Genomic DNA, 20,999 nt, shown 5'->3' on the forward strand with positions numbered 1-20,999 from the left:
GAAGCATGGTTTCAAGGGGTATGTGGTGTAATTCCTGGCGTCCACAGGCTGGCAAGCCTGGAATGGTGATGTCTAAGGAAGGAAAAAAAATGTCTCTGTTCTATTGGGTATGGGAATACTAATTTTCCAGTCACATTTGTTCTCTGGGCCCTCAGCCAATGAGATGTTGCCTGTCCACATTGAGGACAGGTCTGATCCACTCAGTCCACTTAGATTTCACAGCTTCATATTTTTTGGAAACACCCTCACATATACATACAAAATAATGCTCCTCCAAATTTACAAATATCCTTTAACCTGTCACGTTGACATCGAAAATTAGCCATCAGATCACAGCAGGTATCTCCCTACTGCCCTATCTCTGTTTCCACCTCTATTCTTACCATGGCCTGATCACAAATTAATGAACTCATACATCTTTTATCTCTCTGGCTGCAGGCTAAATTCAGTCTTTTTTCACTTTTGTGTGCATCAGGATTGCTAGAGAAACTTCCAAAATTTCAGTTTGTAGGCATGGATTAGTAATTCACCTAAACGTCCTTTGGGGAGAGTATACAGTATTTAATAAGATGCTATCTAATTCATGACAGTCTTGTTCATTAAAAGCCCTTTTGCTTTGCATACATTAGGATATGCAGGTCTACAGGAACAAAACTGGGGCTGATATTAATCTCTCAGCCTGAAAAGGGGGTGAAGAATGGAAAGATTTTGGGAATAAATTAAGAGAGACCAGGAAACACTGACACAGATACAGGAAAAGAAGCCAAAATAAATCTCTAGTAGTGGTATTCCTAAGTTGGATTTTAGGAAAAGAACAAGGTATAAGGGATGTTTAAGTTGTTAGCTATGGGTATGTGAGAGAATAAGTAGTCAAATGTGCTTCTAGGGGGCTGGCACTGTGTTGTAGCAGGTAAAGCCACTGCTTGCAGTGCTGGTATCCCATAAGGGCACTGTTTTAAGTCCAGGCTACTCCACTTCCAATGCAGCTCCCTGCTAATGGCCTGGGAAAGCAGCAGCAGATGTCGCTAGTGCTTGGGTCCCTGAATACATGTGAGAGACCCAGAAGAAGCTTCTGGCTCCTGGCTTCAGATTGACTCAGCTCCAGTTGTTGTGGCCATTTGGGGAGTGAATCAGCAGATGGAAGACCTTTCTCTTTCTATCTGCCTCTACCTCTCTGTAACTCTGACTTGTAAATGAATAAATACATCTTTTTAAATAAATGTTTCTGGCCAACAGAGTCCTTCGCTGCCCAATGGAGAACAAGACTGCATGGCCACAGGAACCAGAGTATGTGAGGGAGCTCAAACCTAGCCACAGTAGTCTTGAAAATATGATTCAGATACCAATTGTAAAATTCAAGTTTAGATTCAAGATGGAATCATTTTTCTCTGTCGTGTTAAAACTTGTGATGGAGTTTTATGAAACAAACACTTCAAAGCTGATAGCTAATCGGAAAGTAGAACAGTGCATCTCAACAGCTCTGGGGACAATTAATCAGGTAAGAATAAACATTCTTTCAGATGATGAAAAATAAACAAGTTCCAGTTAATCTGATATCCGATATTGCCAGAGACACAATAAAATCAGGTCATGATAGCTAAAAACACTCCCTGTTCATAATCATGAATTCCCACATCTATTCATCTTTCCTAACCTAACTGGTTAATTAGGTGAGGAAGAAGAGAAATAGTATAAAAAAATAGCAAACAATGCAGAAATCTTTGTTTTCAAAAATGAAATCTTGTCTACTTTTCTCCTAATCAAAGTATGTGTTTTAAGGAAAAATTGAAAATTATACATCACAAAATAAAAATCAGCTACAATCTTAACTGGTACAGATATTAGGGGATATTTATCTACATCTATTTTTTTTTTTTTTACAGGCAGAGTGGACAGTGAGAGAGAGACAGAGGGAAAGGTCTTCCTTTGCCATTGGTTCACCCTCCAATGGCCGCTGCGGCCAACACACCGCGTTGATCTGAAGGCAGGAGCCAGGTGCTTCTCCTGGTCTCCCATGGGGTGCAGGGCCCAAGCACTTGGGCCATCCTCCACTGGACTCCCGGGCCATAGCAGAGAGCTGGCCTGGAAGAGGGGCAAGCGGGACAGAATCTGGCGCCCCGACCGGGACTAGAACCCGGTGTGCCGGCGCCACAAGGTGGAGGATTAGCCTGTTGAGCCACGGAGCCAGCCTACATCTATTCTTATAAATTCACCATATTTAAATATTTGTGTATCTTTAACACTGTGTTCATATCTCATTTTTTTTTTTACATTTGTGGTTTAGATACTTCTGTTTAAGCCGTACATTTCTGAAGTTTATTGTTTCTGTGCAAGTCAGATAGTTATTGCTTCTTCTTCTTCTTTTTTTTTTTTTTTTGACAGGCAGAGTGAACAGTGAGAGAGAGACAGAGAGAACAGAGAGAAAGGTCTTCCATTTTGCTGTTGGTTCACCCTCCAATGGCCACCGCGACCGGCGTGCAACGGCCAGTGCACCGCACTGATCCAAAGCCAGGAGCCAGGTGCTTCTCCTGGTCTCCCATGGGGTGCAGGGCCCAAGCACTTGGGCCATCATCCACTGCAGTCATGGGCCATAGCAGAGAGCTGGCCTGGAAGAGGGGCAAGCGGGACAGAATCTGGCACCCCGACCGGGACTAGAACCTGGTGTGCCGGTGTCACAAGGTGGAGGATTAGCCTAGTGAGCCGCGGCATTGGCCCGTTATTGCTTCTTCTTCTTCTTTTTTTTTTTTTTTTGACAGAGTGGACAGTGAGAGAGAGAGAGACAGAGAGAAAAGTCTTCCTTTGCCATTGGTTCACCCTCCAATGGCCACCACGGCGGGCGTGCTGCAGCCGGCGCACCGCGCTAATCCAAAGGCAGGAGCCAGGTGCTTCTCCTGGTCTCCCATGGGGTGCAGGGCCCAAGGACTGGGGCAATCCTCCACTGCACTTCCGGGCCACAGCAGATTGCTGGCCTGGAAGGGGGGCAACCGAGACAGAATCCGGCGCCCCAACCGGGGCTAGAACCTGGTGTGCTGGCGCCACAAGGCGGAGGATTAGCCTAGTGAGCCGTGGCGCCGCCCCCGTTATTGCTTCTTAATGGAGATTTAATTCTTTTTATATGTTGGTATGAATTTTTTAATGTACTGGTGTTTATACAATATAACATTTTTGTTATGGCATTATAAGAGTATTATTTGATTTCACATTTGTTTCAGATTATTTATATTTTATACAATAGAAGAATAACACATGATTTATTTGCAGAATGATTCTGTTCAGGATCAATTTTATGTCTATGTCCCCAACAATAAAGAATTAATCATAATATTCTCTTACTCCTGCATTTCTCCCAATGCAGTCCAAACTGAGTATTTTTTTTATCTTTTATTTAATGAATATAAATTTCCAAAGTACGACTTATGGATTACAATGGCTTCCCCCCAATACCGTCCCTCCCACCCACAACCCTCCCCTTTCCCACTCCCTCTCCCCTTCCATTCACATCAAGATTCATTTTCGATTATCTTAATATACAGAAGATCAGCTTAGTATACATTAAGTAAGGATTTCAACAGCCAAACTGAGTATTTACACCCAAATGATCAGAATTAATTTTTGTCATCACCATTTATTTTGGAGGGGGGAACATGATGAGAATAGTACATTTTATTTATTTTTTTACATACAGTTATTGTTTTTATTTATGAGAAGATGCAGAAAGTCTCTAGAAAATGAAAACACTCAGGCATCTCAGATGGACATGCCCCATTGTAGGGTCCTGGGGGACAACTTTTCAGATGCAGGGGCTGGGGCATTTGGCTGGAACCTGCAGGCAGCAGGCACACAGTAGGCATCTGAGAAGCTTCCTGCCAAGCCCTTTCCATCCCTGGCTCTGGACAGAGGCAGCTGCTGAGACCTCAGCCTGCTCAGGCTCAGGCTCAGGCTCAGGTGCTGGGACCTCTGTGATGACCAGGTCCCCACTGCTCCTGGGGCAAGGGGTGGAGGACACAGGCACAGAGACTGCCTGTGGGGCTGGGTTGGAACCTGGGCTCCTCTCCTCTTGCACCTGTCCAAGGAGGGGAGATGCAAGCAGAGTGGCAGCAGCAGTGGAATCAGGCTCTGCTCCTGCTCGGGCTCAGGCTCCAGTTCAGGCATCTCAGGTGGTAGACCTTTTTTCTGGACGTGCCAAGATGTAGGCTACTGGGAGACCACTTTTTGGCAGCAGGGGCCAGGAGTTTGGCTGGGGCCTATAGGCAGCAGGCACACAGTAGGAATCTGAGAAGCCTCCTACCAAACCCTTTCTGGCCCTTGCTCTGGATAGAGGCAGCTGCTGAGGCCTCATCCTCCTTTGGCTCAGGTGCTGGGGCCTCTGCACCACTGGGTCCCCACTGCTCCTGGGGCAGGGGGTGCAGGAGGAGGCCACAGGTATGGGCATGGGGGCTGGGCTGGCACCAGGGCTCCTTTTGTCTTGCAGCAGGGCAAGGAGGAGAGACACAAGCAGAGGGTCAGCAGTGGCAGAATCAGGCTCTGGCTTCTGCTCCGGCTCACGCTCAGGCTCCATTAGGGATCTGAGGTGGTAGACCTCCTTTCTGGATGTGCCCCAACCTAGGCTTCTGGGGCACCACTTTTCAGCTGCTGGAGCCTGGGCATTTGGCTGGGACCTGCAGGCAGCAGGCACATAGTAGGCATCTGAGAATCCTCCTGCCAAACCCTTGCTGGCCCTTGCTCTGGACAGAAGCAGCTGCTGAGGCCTCATCCTCCTTAGGCTCAGGCTCAGGCTCAGGCTCAGCTGCTGGGACCTCTGGCACCACTGGGTCCCCACTGCTCCTAGCAGGGGGTGGAGGAGGCGTCCATAGGGAAGGGCTCGGGGGCTGGGCTTGCACTTGGGCCCCTCTACTCTTGCAGTAGCGCAAGGTGGAGAGATGCATGCAGAGGGGAAGTGGAGGCAGAATCAGGCTCTGGTTCCTGCTCAGACTCCAGTTCAGGCATCTCAGATGGTAGACAGCTTCTCTGGACCTTCCCCGATGTAGGCTACTGGTAGAACACTTTTTGGCTTGGAGTGCTCAGGAGTATGGCTGTGGCCTGCAGGCAGCAGGAACATAGTAAGCATCTGAGAACCTCCTGCCTATCCTCCTGCCAAACCATTTCCAGCCCTTGTTCTGGACAGAGGCAGCTGCTGAAGCCTCAGCCTCCTCAGGCTCAGGCTCAAGCTCAGGTGCTGGGACCTCTGGCACTACCAGGTCCCCACTGCTCCTGGGACAGGGGATGAGAGGGCAGCCACAAAGATGGGCTCAGGGGCTGGGCTAGCACCAGGGGTCCTCACCTCTTGCAGCAGTGTAAGGAGGAGAGTGGCATGCAGAGGGGCAGTGGTGGTGGAGTCAGGCTCTGGCTCCTGCTGCTCGGGCTCGGGCTCAGGCTCCAGTTCAGGCAGCTCAGATGATAGACCTTCTTTCTGGCTGTGCCTTGATGCAGGCTCCTGGGAGACCACCTTTTTGCTGTGGGGGCTGGGGTGCCTGGCGGGGGCTGGCAGGCAGCAGGCACACAGTTTGTATCTTTGAATCCTGCTGCCACTCCTCCTGCCAAACTCTTTCTGGCCCTTGCTCTGGACAGAGGCAGCTGCTGAGGCTGAGGCCTCCTCAGGCTCAGGCTCAGGCTCAGGTGCTGGGACCTCTGCACCACTGGGTCCCCACTGCTCCTGGGGCAGAGGGTGAAGGAGGCGGCCACAGTCACGGGCTTGCAGCCTGGGCTGGCACCAGGGCTCCTCACCTCTTGCAGCAGTGCAAGCAGTAGAGATGCAAGCAGAGGGTCAGTAGTGGCGGAATCAGGCTCAGGCTCCTGCTCTGGCTCAGGCTCAGGCTCAGGCTGCAGTTCCGGCATCTCAGATGGTAGAGCTCTTTTGTAGACGTGCCCCGATGTAGGGTCCTGGGGCACCACTTGTCAGCTGCAGAGTCTGGAGAGTTTGGCTGGGGCCAGGTTGGAGCAGGCACACAGTAGGAATCTTTGAATCCTGCTGCCAATCCTGCCAAACCCTTTCCAGCTTTGCTCTGGACAGAGGCAGCTGCTGAGGCCTTGGCCTGCTCAGGCTCAGGCTCAGGTTCAGTCTCAGGTGCTGGGACCTCTGGCCCCACTGGGTCCCCATTGCTCCTGGGGCAGGGGTTGGACGAGGTGGCCCCAGGGATGGGCTCAGGGGCTGGGCTGGACCAGGGCTCCTTACCTCTTACTGCCATCCCAGGAGCAGAGATGCAAGCAGAGTTCAGCAGTGGTGGAATCAGGCTCCGGCTCCTGCTCAGGCTTAGGCTCAGGCTCCAGTTCAGGCATCTCAGAGGGTAGACCTCTTTTCTAGAAGTCTCCAACATAGGCTACTGGGGCACCAATTTTCAGCTTTGGGGCTATGGCTTTTGGCTGGGACCTGCAGGCAGCAAGCACACAGTAAGCATCTGAGAAGCCTCCTGCCAAACCTCCAGCCAAACCCGTTCAGGCCCTTGCTCTGCACAGAGGCAGCTGGGGCCTCAGCCTCTTCAGGCCCAGGCTTGGGCTCAGGTGCTAGGGACTCTGGCTCCACCGGGTTCCCACTGCTCCAGGGAAGGGGGTGGAGGACATGGCTACAGGGACGGGCTTGGGAGTGGCCTGCACCAGGGCCCCTCTCCTACTGTAGTAGTGCAAGGAGGAGAGACACAAGCAGAGTGTCAGCGGTGGTGGAATCGGGCTCTGGCTCCTGCTTGGGCTCAGGCTCAGGCTCCATAAGGGATCTCAGGTGGTAGAGCCCCTTTCTGGATGTGCCCCGACATAGGCTCCTGGGAGATCACTTTTCGGCTGCGGGTGCCAGGGCATTTGGCTGGACCTGCAGGTGGCAGGCACACAGTAGGCATCTGAGAGGCTGCCTGCCAATCCTCCTGCCAAACCCTTACTGGCCCTTGTTCTGGACAGAGGCAACTGCTGAGGCCTCAGCCAGCCTCAGGCTCAGGCTCAGGTGCTGGGACCCTGGTCCCACCTTGTCCCCACTGCTCCTGGGGCAGGGCATGGAGGAGGCAGCCACAAGGAAGGGCTCGGGGGCTGGCCTGGCACAGGTGTCCTCACCTTTCGCAGCAGTGCAAGGAGGAGAGATGCAATCAGAGGGGCAGCAGTGGTAGAATGAGGTTTCAGCTCCTGCTTCCCATAAGACTCAGGCTCCAGTTAGGGATCTCAGGTGGTAGAGCTCTTTTCTGGACGTGCCCTGACATAGGCTCCTGGGGGACCACTTTTTGGCTGCGGGGACTGGGGCATTTGGCTGGGGCCTATAGGCAGCAGGCACACAGCAGGCATCTGAGAATCCTCCTGCCAAACCCTTACTGGCCCTTACTCTGGACAGAGGCAGCTGCTGAGGCCTCAGCCTCCTCAGACTCAGGCTCAGGTGCTGGGACCTCTGCACCACCGGGTCCCCACTGCTCCTGGGGCAGTGGGTGGAGGAGGCAGCCACAGGGACAGGCTCGAGCTGGGCTGGCACCAGGGCTCCTTTTGTCTTGCAGCAGTGCAAGGAGGAGAGACGCAATTGGAGGGTCAGTGGAGTCAGAATCAGGCTCAGGTTCCTGCTCTGGCTCAGGTTCAGGTGCTGGGACCACTGGCACCACCGGGTCCCCACTGCTCCTAGGGCAGGAGGTGGAGGATTGGCCACAGGGATGGGCTCGGGGACTGGGCTCGCAATGGGTTCCTCTTCTCTTGCAGTAGTTCAAGGTGGAGAGATGCAAGCAGAGGGGAAGTGGAGGCGGATTCAGGCTCTGGCTCTGGCTCCTGCTCGGGCTCAGGCTCAGGTTCCATTTCAGGCATCTCAGATAGTTGCCCTCTTTACTGGACGTGCTGTGACATAGGCTTCTGGAGTATCACTTCTTGGCTGCGGGGGCTGGAGAGTTTGGCTGGGGTCAGTTTGCAGAAAGCACACCATAGGCATCTGAGAATCCTGCTGCCAATCCGCCTGCCAAACCCTTTCCAGCCCTTGCTCTGGACAGAGGCAGCTGCTGAAACCTCAGCCTCCTCTGGCTCAGGCTCAGGCTAGTTTCAGGCTCAGGTGCTGGGACCTCTGCACCACCAGGTCCCCACTGCTCCTGGTACAAGGGCTGGAGGAGGCAGCCACAGGGATGGGCTCAGGAGCTGGGCTGGCACCAGGGCTCCTTTTGTCTTGCAGCAGTGCAAGGAGGAGACGCAAGCAGAGGGTCAGCGGTGGCAGAATCAGGCTCAGGCTCCTATTTGGGCTCAGGCTCAGGCTCAGCTGCTGTGACCTCTGGTACTACCTGGTCCCCATTGCTTCTGGGGCAGGAGTTGGAGGAGGTGGCCACAGGGATGGGCTCAGTGGCTGGGTTTGCACCCAGGGATCCTCTTCAATTTCAGCAGTGCAAGGAGGAGAGATGCAAGCAGAGGGTCAGCGGTGGTGGAATCAGGCTCAGGTTCCTATTTGTCTTGGGCTCAGGCTCAGGTGCTGGAAGCTCTGGCACCACTGGGTCCCCACTGCTCCTGGGGTAGGGGGTGGAAGAGGTGGCCACAGGGACAGGCTCAGGGGCTGGGTTTGCACCCAGGATTCTTCTTCTCTTGTAGCAGTGCAATGAAGAGAGACACTAGCAGAGGGTCAGCGCTAGTGGAATCAGGCTCAGGCTCCTACTTGGGCTCAGGCTCAGGCTCAAGATCAGGCAGCTCAGGTGGTAGAGCTCTTTTCTGGACATGCCCCAAAGTAGGCTACTGGGGCACCACTTGTCGGCTGCAGGAACCTGGGTGTTTGGCTGGGACCTGCAAGCAGTAGACACACAGTAGGCATTTGTGAATGCTCCTGCCAGTCCTCCTGCCAAACCCTTTCCAGCCCCCGCTCTGGACAGAGGCTGCTGCTGAGGCCTCAGCCTCCTCAGGCTTAGTTGCAGGGATCTCTGGCACCACTGGGTCCCCACTGCTCCTGGGGCAAGGGGTGAGTAGGCGGCCACGGGGATGGGCTCCAGAAATGGGCTGCCATCAGGGCTCCTAACCTCTTGCAGCAGTGCAAGGAGAAGAGACAGAAGTTGAGGGTCAGCAGTGGTGGAATCAGGATCCGACTCCTGCTAGGGCTTTGGCTCAGGCTCAGGCTCAGGCTGAGGCTCCAGTTCCGGCATCTCTGATGGTAGAACTCTTTTCTGGATGTGTCCCGACATAGGATCCTGGGGCACCACTTGTCAGCTGCAGGAGCCTGGGTGTTTGGCTGGGACCTGCAGGCAGCAGGCACACAGTAGGCATCTGTGAATGCTCCTGCCAATCCTCCTGCCAAACCCTTTCCAGCCCCTGCTCTGGACAGAGGCTCCTGCTGAGGCCTCAGCCTCCTCAGGCTCAGGCTCAGCCTCTGGGACCTCTGGCCCCACCGGGTCCCCACTGCTCCTGGGGCAGGGGTTGGATGAGGTGGCCCCAGGGACGGGCTCGGGGGCTGGGCTGGACCAGGGCTCCTTACCTCTTGCTGCCATCCCAGGAGCAGAGATGCAAGCAGAGTTCAGCAGTGGTGGAATCAGGCTCCGGCTCCTGCTCAGGCTTAGGCTCAGGCTCCAGTTCAGGCATCTCAGAGGGTAGACCTCTTTTCTAGAAGTCTCCAACATAGGCTACTGGGACACCAATTTTCACCTTCGGGGGCTGTGGCATTTGGTTTTGTCCTGCAGGCAGCAGGCACACAGTAGGCATCTGTGTAGCCTCCTGCCAATCCTCGTACCAAATCCTTTCCAGCCCTTGATCTGGACAGAGGCAGCTGAGGCCTTGGCTTGACTCAGGCTCAGGCTCAGGTGCTGGGACCTCTGGCACCACCAGGTTCCCACTGCTCCAGGGAAGGCGGTGGAGGAGGTGGCTACAGGGTTGGGCTCGGGAGTGGCCTGCACTAGGGCCCCTCTCCTACTGTAGTAGTGCCAGGAGGAGAGACACAAGCTGAGGGGCACCAGTGAAAATATTGGGCTCCGGCTCCTGCTCGGGCTCCTGCTCGGGCTCGGGCTCAGGCTCAGGTTCCTTTTCAAGCATCTCAGTTGTTACACATCTTTTCGGGATGTGCCCAAATGTAGGCTCCTGGGGCACCACTTTTCAGCGGTGGAGGCTGGGGCTTTTGCCTGTGTCCGGCAAGCAGCAGGCACACAGTAGGGATCTGAGAATTCTGCCAATCCTCCCGTCAAACCCTTTCCAGAGCCAGAAAGGACAGAGGCAGCTGCTGAGCCCTCAGCCTCCTCAGGCTCTGGCTCGGGCTCAGGCTCAGGTGCTGGGACCTCTGGCACCACCGGGTCCTGGGGCAGGGAGTAGAGGAGGTGGCCACAGGGATAGGTTCAGGGGCTGCACTGGACCAGGGCTCCTGTAGTTGTGCAGCAGTGCAAGGTGGAGAGACGCAAGCGGAGGGTCAGCAGTGGTGGAATCAGGCTCAGGTTCAGGCTCAGTCTCAGGCTCAGGTTCAGGTGCTGGGACCTCTGGCCCCACCAGGTCCCCACTACTCCTGGTACAGGGGGTGGAGGAGGCAGGCACAGGGATGGGCTCAGGAGCTGGGCTGGCACCAGGGCTCCTGTAGTCTTGCAGCAGTGCAAGGTGGAGACACGCAAGCAGAGGGTCAGCGGTAGCAGAATCGGGCTCAGGCTCAGAATCAGGCTTGGAAAGTCTGGCACCACCAGGTCCCCTCTACTCCTGGGGCAGGGCGTCAAGGAGGCGGCCACAGGGACGGGCTCGGGGGCTGGGTTTGCATCCTGGGGTTCCTCTTGTCTTGCAGCAGTGCAAGGAGGAGAGATGCAAGCAGAGTGGCAGTGGTGGCGGAATCAGGATCTGGCTCTTGCTAGGGCTCAGGCTCAGGTGCTGGGACCTCTGGTACCATCTGGGCCCCACTGCCCCTGGGGCAGGAGGTGGAGGAGGCAGCCACAGGGACGGGCTCGGGGGCTGGGTTTGCACCCAGGGTTCCTCTTGTCTTGCAGCAGTGCAAGGAGGAGAGATGCAAGCAGAGTGGCAGCGGTGGTGGAATCAGGATCCGGCTCCTGCTAAGGCTGAGGTTCAGGATCCATTTCAAGCCCCTGAGGTAGTTCCTCTTTTTACTGGAAGTGCCATGACAGTTCTACTGGGGCATCACTTTTCGGCTGCGGAGACCGGGGCGTTTGGCTGGGGTCGGCTTGCAGCAGGCACACCATAGGCGTTGGAGAAGCCTCCTGCCAACCCCTTGCCGGCCCTTGCTCCGGACAGAGGTTGCTGCTAAGGCCTCAACCTCCTCAGGCTCTGGTTCAGGCTCAGTTGCTGGGACCTCTTGCACCACTGGGTCCCCTCTGCCTCTGGGGCAGGGGGTGGAGGAGGTGGCCACAGGGATGGGCTCAGGGGCTGCACTGGCACCAGGGCTCCTCTTGTCTTTCAGCAGTGCAAGGTGGAGAGATGCAACCAGAGTGTCAGTGGTGGGGGATTCACGCTTCGGCTCCTGTTCAGGCCTGGGCTCAGGCTCCATGTCATGCACCTCAGAAGTTATACTTCCCCCCAGGGTAGGCTCCTGGGGGACCACTTTTTGGCGGCGGGGGCCAGGGGGTTTGGCTTGGTCTGGCAGGCAGCAGGCACACAGCAGGATTCTGAGAATCCTGCCAAACCCTTTCCGGACAGAGGCTGCTGCTGAGGTCTCAGCCTCCTCATGCTCTGGCTCAAGTTCAGGCTCAGGCTCAGGTCCTAGGTCCTCTGGCTCCACTGGGTCCCCACTGCTCCTTGAGGAGGGTGTGGAGGAGGCAGCCACAGGGGTGGACCCGGGGGCCGGGCTGGCACCAGGGCTCCTCTCCTCAGGATGTTCTTCCGACTTGGGCTTGGGCTCCCGGCAGCCCTGGGGTGACATGGGCTCACAGTTGAGGAGGGCAGGTGCACTCCACACCTCCCTGAAGTTGGCATGTAGAGGTGCACCCTGTAGAACCAGGAAGTTGTGCTGCGTAGGCACGCCCACAGGGGCACTCTGCCTGTAGGGCCTCATCTGCTCCAGGCTCTGTGAATGTGTTTCCAGGGACAGGAACCTGGGCTGCCCAGAGCTAGATGTTGTTGAGGCTCCAGAGCTTGGGTAATTCTGGTCCTCTGGGTCCTTGGCAACCCCCAGGGACCACACCTGGGTCAACGCCTCATGCTCAAGTTCTTCCCCAATGGTGTTGAACCAGGGATGGTGTTTTGCTTCTTCTGCCGAAGGCCTCTCCCGTGGGTCCAAGCTCAGGAGGGAGCTCAGGAGCTCCTCCAGGGCGGGGCTGGCTGGGCAGGGCAGTTCATAGTAGCCCCTCCTGATATTTTGTGTAAGTTCCGCCTCATCCTCCCCGCTGAAGGGAACCGCCCCCGCCATCATAGTGAACAGGATGACACCAAGACTCCAGACATCTGCTGGAAAGGGGTCATAGCCCCCAGGTTGAAAAACCTCGGGGGCAGTATATAGAGGCATGCCGCAGGAGTCGTGCACCAACCCGCCCTCGGCCAGGTGGCAGCTGAACCCGAAGTGCGACAGTTTTATTCTGTGGTCGGAGTTCAGCAGCAAGTTGTCTAACTTGAGGTCCCTGTGGGCTACACGCTGGGCGTGACAGTGGCTCACGGCCGCGAGGATTTGCTTGAATAGGGCCATGGCCTTGGGCTCTGGCAGGCCGCCCCGGCCCATGACAAGATCATAGAGGGTGCCTCTGTCCGCCAGCTCTAAGACGAGGCACCGGTGACCCCGGACATGACAGACCTCTAGCAGCTGCAGGATGTTCTCGTGGTTGAGCAGCTGCATGATGCCAGCTTCCTTCTGCGTCTGCTTGATGTTAAAGGGGTCGCAGACATCTTGCCGGAACACTTTGACAGCTACATTCTGCTGTCTGGACTCCTGGCGGGCCAGAAACACAACGCTGAAGCTGCCGTAGCCCAGGACGGACAGCAGCTGGAGCTCAGGCCGAGGTCTGTCTGCAGCCTCCTTGCTGTCACGGCTTTCCATTGTGATGGCACTCACTACACTCGCTCTCTACACTCTCTAACTTATATGTACACAAATACTAACTAATGACTTATCCTTACTATGATATCTAAAAAGGAAAAAGGGACAACAAGGGGACTCTCTATGAAAATGACTATATCAAACTATCTACACTAACTACTCTAATGAAATGCAACGGCAAGAATAAATACTCTCTAAACAAAACAGAACACAACAACCAGAAAAATTTTCAAAAAACGAACTCTAAATAACTATTCTAACACTATGAAATCTACCAACACTGCTTAACTAAAGGTGGGGGAAGCCAAAAATGACATAAAACTACAAACAAAGACAAAATGGGCAAAACAACAAATGGGTGGGAAAAAAAACAAACTAACACAGCATGGGGAAAAGGATAAACAGAACAAAAGACAAACAAATAAGCAAAATCGCACCACCACCACCACCAATCGCAAAAGCGGGTCCAAATCACTCAGGTCACTGCACTAGCTCCCTGGCAAAATGGACAAAAACCTGGGCTGGGCAGCCACTTATATAGGAGTGTGGAATTCCGTAACCATAGAGCTGCTTATGAAGTCAGAGCAAGAAATGGTCCAGTGGCAAAGCATGAATTTGTACTTGATGGCAGTTGGTCCTTGTGAAGTCAGTGCAGGCCAAGGACCAATCACAGCTACAACTAATCCTCGGGGCTTTTCTCAAGAACCTTCCACTTGACCCTGTTCACTATCTCTGTCAGTACTAGCATTGTAGTATGCTATTGTGGTCCCTATATATTGGTGCTCAGAAACATCTATTGAGTGATTTTAAATGTGTGGAGTAGCCATCACAGAGACAATGATACAAAATATATCAAATTAGGGTGTATGCTCTCTTATCAACACAACTTCTCTATTTCAGATCTCATATTTTCAGGTAGTACACCCTGAGTCAGGTAGAGCATTTTTTATAATCTGTTCTGACTTTGTCTAACCATAAATGTCTTTTTATTTTCTTTACACATTAATAGGAGCCTGAATAATAAAGCAGGAGTATATCAATTTACCCTGAAAACAGTCACATTTTTAATATTTTATTTTAAAATTTACTTAATTTTTAAAGTGAAAAATTTCATATTTGTCATATATACGTATTTAGGCACAGAGTGATCCTTCCCACCCTACTCATGCTAACACCATCCCTCCTCCATCCTTTCTTATTCTTTATTTTAATTTTTACAATGATCTACTTTGTTTTAAGGATTTATTTTTTTATTTGAAATTTATTTATTTATACAGAGAGGTAGAGGCAGAGAGAGACAGAGGTGTTCCATCTGCTGGTTCACTCTCCAAATGGCCACAATGGCCAGAGCTATGCCGAGCTAAAGCCAGTAGCTTCTTCTGGGTCTCCCATGCGGGTGCAGGGCTGAAGGACTTGGGCCATCCTCCACTGCCTTCCCAGGCCATAGCAGAGAGCTGGATCAGAAGTGAAGCAGCTAGGACTCCAACTGGCACTCATATGGGATGGCACTGCAGGCAGCAGCTTTATCTGCTACACCACCGTGCATGCCCCAATGATGTACTTTCAGTTTATTTTATACTTATAAAATTAGTCTTACACTAAGTACATAATAGAATAAATAGTAAGCATAAAATAACATTCACATTTTATGTATACATGTTTATGACATATTCTTTATCATCAAAACTCAAAACTTAAGAATATGTCATACTTGAAATTATTTTTGCATTATTTAGTGATGAAATAAAGTTTGTAGTCAACAGGTTACTTTTTAAAAATCTTGGGAATATTTTTAATACTATGACATTATTTTTGCTTTATTTGCTTAAATGAAGATCATCTGTGATTTAGAGCTATCTATGCATTCTTTGCTCTTGATATACACCATTTCATCTTTCAGTGCTGTCATATTTTAAGGGCATTTTCACTCCATTTCGAGGTGTTTTTTTTTTTTTTTTTTTTTTTTTTTTTTTTTTTTTTTTTCTTGCTGGAACTCTTGACGGGGACATAAGGCAAGGAGATCAACCCTGAGGTGGGTGTGGCCTCAGCCCCCAACCCCAACCTCAGGGCAGGGCCAGGGCCGCAGCAGCTAAGTGGCACCCCTACCAGGCCCTGGCATCCGCTCAGGCCTTCGGGATTCTGCCAAAGCCCCGCACTTGGCCGCGGCTCTGATTCTAGACTGAGGCACCCCTTGCTTTCTTTTAAATAGTTACTTAAAACGCCCCCCAAAACAAAGCACAAACGTGAAGTAGGGGGCTGGTGGGAACAGGCAATCGCATGTGTCTGAGCTGGGGATGGCAGCAGCCTGGGCAGGGGACCGAGAGGCCGCCCAGGGCTTCGACCTGGCCGGGTTCCGCCAGCATCTTCCGGCCCTGGCGGCCCCAGCTCCATCCTCTTCCCGCAAAAGGCAGAGCCCCGAGTGTGCTGGCCACCGCGAAGCAGCAAGCAGAACTGCTCAAAGCCGTCGGGCAGCGAAGGCGGCGGCTCCTCCCGGCGGGCACAGGGCTGGCTGGCGCCCTGCTCCTCCTCGCCGGGTCCCTGGGGGTGGCAGAGGCGCGCGGCCGCATATTAACTGATTTTTCAATGTAAAGCAAATGTGCGTTCCTAGGATCAATTCCACTTGGATAGGATGCATTTTTCTTTTACTATTTCACTAAATTATTTCCTAAGATTTTGTTAAGGAATTTTTATATTTTTGTTCAAAAGGGGCACTCACTAGTATTTTCCACTTCTTGTAATGCCCTTTCCAGATTTTTGTATAGGATGTTTTACTCTCTTAAAACGATGTAGTATGTTTTCAGTCTTCTTTTTCAGAAAGATTTTGTGTAAGATTGGTATTAATTACTTCTTAAAGACTTGATAGAGAGGGGGTGTCTGGTTCAGCAGTTAAGATGCCAGATGTAATGACGCCATCCCATATCAGAATGACTGGGTTTGTGGGCCAGCGCCGCGGCTCACTAGGCTAATCCTCCGCCTTGCGGCGCCGGCACACCAGGTTCTAGTCCCGGTCAGGGCGCCGGATTCTGTCCCGGTTGCCCCTCTTCCAGGCCAGCTCTCTGCTGTGGCCAGGGAAGTGCAGTGGAGGATGGCCCAAGTGCTTGGGCCCTGCACCCCATAGGAGACCAGGATAAGTACCTGGCTCCTGCCTTCGGATCAGCGCGGTGCGCCGGCCGCGGCAGCCATTGGAGGGTGAACCAACGGCAAAGGAAGACCTTTCTCTCTGTCTCTCTCTCTCTCTCTCTCACTGTCCACTCTGCCTGTCAAAAATGAAAATTAAAAAAAAAAAAAAAAAAAAAAAAAAAAAAGAATGACTGGGTTTGTGTCCCAGCTCTGCTCCCTGGTCTACCTTTCTGTTAATTGCATCCTTGAAGGTAGCAGGTGATTGCTCCAATGGCCGGGTCCCTGCAACCCACCAGGGAGAACCGGATTGAGATCCAGGCCCCTGAGTTTGACTTGGTCCACACCTGGCTCTTGAAGCTTTCAGGAAGTGATTGGGGGGTAGAAGATCTCCTTTTGTGTCTGCCTTTCAAATAAAATTCAAACAAAAATATTTTTAAAGGAAAGATTTAATAGAATTTACCTGGGAAGGTGCTGTATTAAAGTGTTTTATTTGTGGGAGTTTGATATTATAAATTCATGTCATTACAATGTAAGCTTCCCTCAATCATTTTAAACCTTTCTTCTTTCCGATTTAGAAATTTGAAGCTATGAATTTCCCAACTGATACAGTTTAACTGCACTTTACAAATTTTGGTCTATCATATTTTCATTCCTTATCAGTTCAATTTATTTTCTCACTTTTATCTTGAATTTTCCTTGACCTCTGCAATATCTAAAATGCATTGTTAATTTACAAATATTTGTGAATTCTTAATATATTGGTTTTGTCATTGATTCCTAGGAAGGAAAAATTTAGCAATAGATGATTGCATACTATTGTTTTCTAGGAAAAAAAAAATGGAAGGTGACCAGGTCAAATCCCTTGTAAACACAGTAAGGAATGATATTGCTGGTTGGAGAATGAGTATTTATGGAAAGCTCTTTAGTAGTCTAATTATGATTTGTTAGGATAAACGTATCTTAAAATCTGTGGCTGTCCAGCACATATTTTCTCCAAAATGTTGCATAAGCTATGCAAATAGAGGATAAACAATGCTATTTTACTTCTATTCCTTCATTTTGCAATGATCTTTTCTTTACACATTGGTGACTTTCTGACATGTATCGTTTTTATGCACTTTAATGAGCTGCTTTTGACATTTCTTAGAATGCAGAAATGCTGCTGATGAGTTCACTTGATTATTATTTGTTTGCGAAATACTTCTATTTCCCTTTGTTTTTTATGCATTTCATTGGGTATATATTTAAAGGTTGGCAGGGTTTTTTGCTTACGTGGATTCTGATGACAACTTCTCTTTAATTCTTATCTTTGTTCCTCAAAAAGATCAGACTCTAGGGAGAGGGAGAACTCTAAAGATTTTCTCATTGCCCTTGATTTTTGTAGCTTGAATATCATATGCCTATATGTAGATTTTGAATGAATATACAGTAGCAAAGATATGCAACTTCTTGGTGTGGGAAATTATAAGACTTTCTTGAAGACATTAATAACTGGAGAGATGGAGACCAACATCATGGCACAGTGGGTTAAGACACCACCTGTGACCCTGGCATCCATATGAGCACCAGTCTGAGTGCCAGCTGCTCCAATTTCCAATCAGACTCCCTGGTGATGCACTTGGGAAAGCAGCAGAAGGTGGCCCAAGTACATGGGTCACTGCCACCTAGATGGGAGGCCTGGATGGAGTTCCTGGCTCTTGGCATCAGCCTGTCACAGCCCTGGTTGTTGCGGCCATTGGGTGACTGAACCAGCAAATGGAAGATCTCTCCCCCCCCACTATGCCTTGCAAATAAAGAAATCTTTACAAAAGTAAATATCTAAAATGCATTGTTTTGTTTCAAATAAATTTTACAGAAAATACTGGAGAGCTAGATATGCTATGCTCTTAGAAAACAAGATTAAATATTTTTTAAAAAATTATTTATTTAAGAGGCAGAGTTACAGAGAGAGAGGGAGGGAGAAAGACACAGAAAGAGCTATTCCATCCGGTGGTTCACTTTCCAAGTGACTACAATGGCCAGAGCAGAGCTGATGCAAAGCCAGAGCCATCAGCTTCTTCCAGGTCTCCCACATGGGTAGAGTGGCCCAAGAACTTGGGCCATCTTCTGCTGCTTTTACCGGCCCCAAGACTAAAAGTTTTTTTCCAAAGAAATGTTTTATTTAATGAGCACAGATTTTGAAGTTACCAGTTCTTCTCAGATCTATAGATTTTGCTTACATCTTGAAAAACTAGTTCTAAAACTACACAGAAAAGCAAATACGTAAGAATAGTTCACATATAACTGAAGAGGAAAAAAAGTCTCTTTTTCTCCTTAGTAGACATTATGACTATAAAAAGGAGAGTAATTAAGATAATTGGCACAAAATAATCTAGGTTAACTAAAAATAATTCTAGAAATACACCCACCTAAAGAGATTTTAATACAGTGACACTTGTCAGTAGAAAGAGGACCTGGTTTTGGGAGGAATTCAATAGAGAAAGCTAGTTCTTCTTTAGGTAATATATAAAATATATATTCTATATATTCTATTCTATATATTCTATATACACATATATACATATAATTGAACAATTATATAGATGTAATTGAATATCTCAGTAATATATGCATATATATTATATATTACATTATATATAATTTATTAATATAATATTATATATTATAATGTAGTATATGTGTGTGTTACATTTACATATTATATACATATATAATAGATATACATATAATTGAATAGTTATATATAATTTGAATATCTCAGTTATATATGTAGATATATTACTGAGATATTCAATTTCTACCTTTGTTTCAAGTATGTTCATGATTATTTGTTATGTATGTATATATATCATGTATATGCATATATATGTATATATACATATAATACATATGCAACTAGACATATATAAACATATTACTGAGATATTCAATTTTTACCTTTGTTTCAAGTATGTTCACGATTATTTGTTAAAGCATAATAAATAAAATAAAAAGCATAAATAAAGCATAATAAATAAATAAAGTATATTTTTCAGATAATTCTAATATCCGTGTCCTTCGACATCTATCAATTTGCATTTTTTTTCCTTTTGTTAAAAGTCTTCCTGCTTCTTAGATGTTGGTGAATTTTCAAAAATTGAAACCTGGACATGTTAGGGTTCTAACATGAATCGCTGAATCATACTTAAATGTTTAACTTAAATGTTTAATATCCTGTTTTAACTGATCTAACATCACTCTCACAGGTGAAGCAGGAAGGTGGCACACCATTACAGCCATGACATGGTGGAAGTTCAGGTTCTCCCTTTGGCTTCCGTTTGTACTGATACTTCCCTGGCTGGGAGAGGGTAGAGTGATTTATTGCTGCTCCCACACAGACTACACATGGGAGGGGTGGGTGGGTGAAGCATGAACTTCCTATGGTAGGGGATGGTGAAAGTCATGATGTTTTGCTAGGCTTCCCATCCCAGCAGAGACGGGGAGAGGTTTACCCCTGGGTGGGGACTGAGATCCAGGGTGCAGCATAATCTCCTAGACACAGAGGAGGATGGCTCATTGTGGTCTGGCAGAGATGAAACTGTTCTCCTTACTTGCCTTCCTCTAACACAACCCTGGCCTGGCACAGGGGCTATGTTGTACCATAGCCAGTATGGAAGTCTGCGATTTCCAAGTGACAACTGTTATTAGGTCACAGTGGAACCAAGGTGTTTCTGGAGTGTTTAGCTGAAGAAGACTAGCTATTATCTGAGAGCATTGTGCCTTCCTAGGCCATCTCTTTTCTTCCTCTTTTGCAAAAAGATAAACTTTTGTTGGGGACTTTGCCTATACCTATACTATACTTGTTAATGTTTCCCAGTTATCATCATCTTTAGAAATTCAAATCTGGTTCATATCCAAAATGGCATGTTTAATAAAGAGAAGACCAAAGGAGCTTATCACCATGTCGCTTCTTAATTTCACCATGTTTTCCAGTCCTATAATTTCATTTATGTATAATTTTCAGGGTCTTTAGTTGCAGTTAACAGGAGGAATAAGGGAAAAGAAACTACATTTTTAAAAAATCTATTGTTTTTTCTTTTTTCCCCACTGGAATTTCATAAAAACCTATATAGTAGCTACTTTCTACTCGTTGATTTATTTTCTAGATCAAAGGATCAATCTTTCTGTTCCTTGCCTTTTGAAATGTTTCATTTTACATTGGGCTTTGTGTATACAAGAGAGGCCTTTCAAGTGTAATGCTGTTTGGTTTTTCCCAGACAACATGACCTCTTTCTGATATCTGGCAGCTAAGGGAAGAAGTTGATCATTCAGATTTCATCAAGATTCATGTTAAGGTGGCTCTGGCCTCTGCTTCAGTAAGAATGAGCTCACTTCATAACCTCACCAACAATACCCTGTGCCTCAGCAGCCATGTCTTTGATCTTCTCTGGGCTTGAGGCTGACATGCTCTTGGGCTATGTTTTAACATTGAACTCAATGCTAACAGATTCCCTAGTTCCAAATACTAGGAGGATGTGCAGCACTACACAAATTCTTATTTTTTTCAGGAAAATCTGAGACATATGGAGGAATTCTCATGATAAGCGAGTTTTTGCTGTGTTTGGTGGTTATTCAGATTCCAGTCCAGGCTCTCAGTTTACAGCACTGGTGATAGGTTTGCAGGCCCCTTTTTGTTCTTGCAAGATCTTCCTTGGGGATTCCTTCAGGGACCTATATTAAGTTGCTGTTCTACCATAAAGGGCTCCTCTCTTTAGACAGCAACTGATCTAGGCTGCCTATGTGTCCCTTGCTTTTTTTCTGGTCCAAAAGATAGGGTTTTTATTTGATTCATGTAATTTCCTGATCTAATTACATATATAACTATATTGTATTTTTTATACTTCAATGAAACCAAGATGCTCAGTAACAATAAATTTAATGTTCAGCTCTCATCATCAAATAAATATAAATCATTGTTGTGGAGAATCTTTTTCTA

This window comes from Oryctolagus cuniculus, chromosome 3 (assembly GCF_051225735.1).
Source record: "Oryctolagus cuniculus isolate XC-2025 breed Fujian yellow rabbit chromosome 3, ASM5122573v1, whole genome shotgun sequence".
In the NCBI taxonomy this organism is placed as follows: Eukaryota; Metazoa; Chordata; class Mammalia; order Lagomorpha; family Leporidae; genus Oryctolagus; species Oryctolagus cuniculus.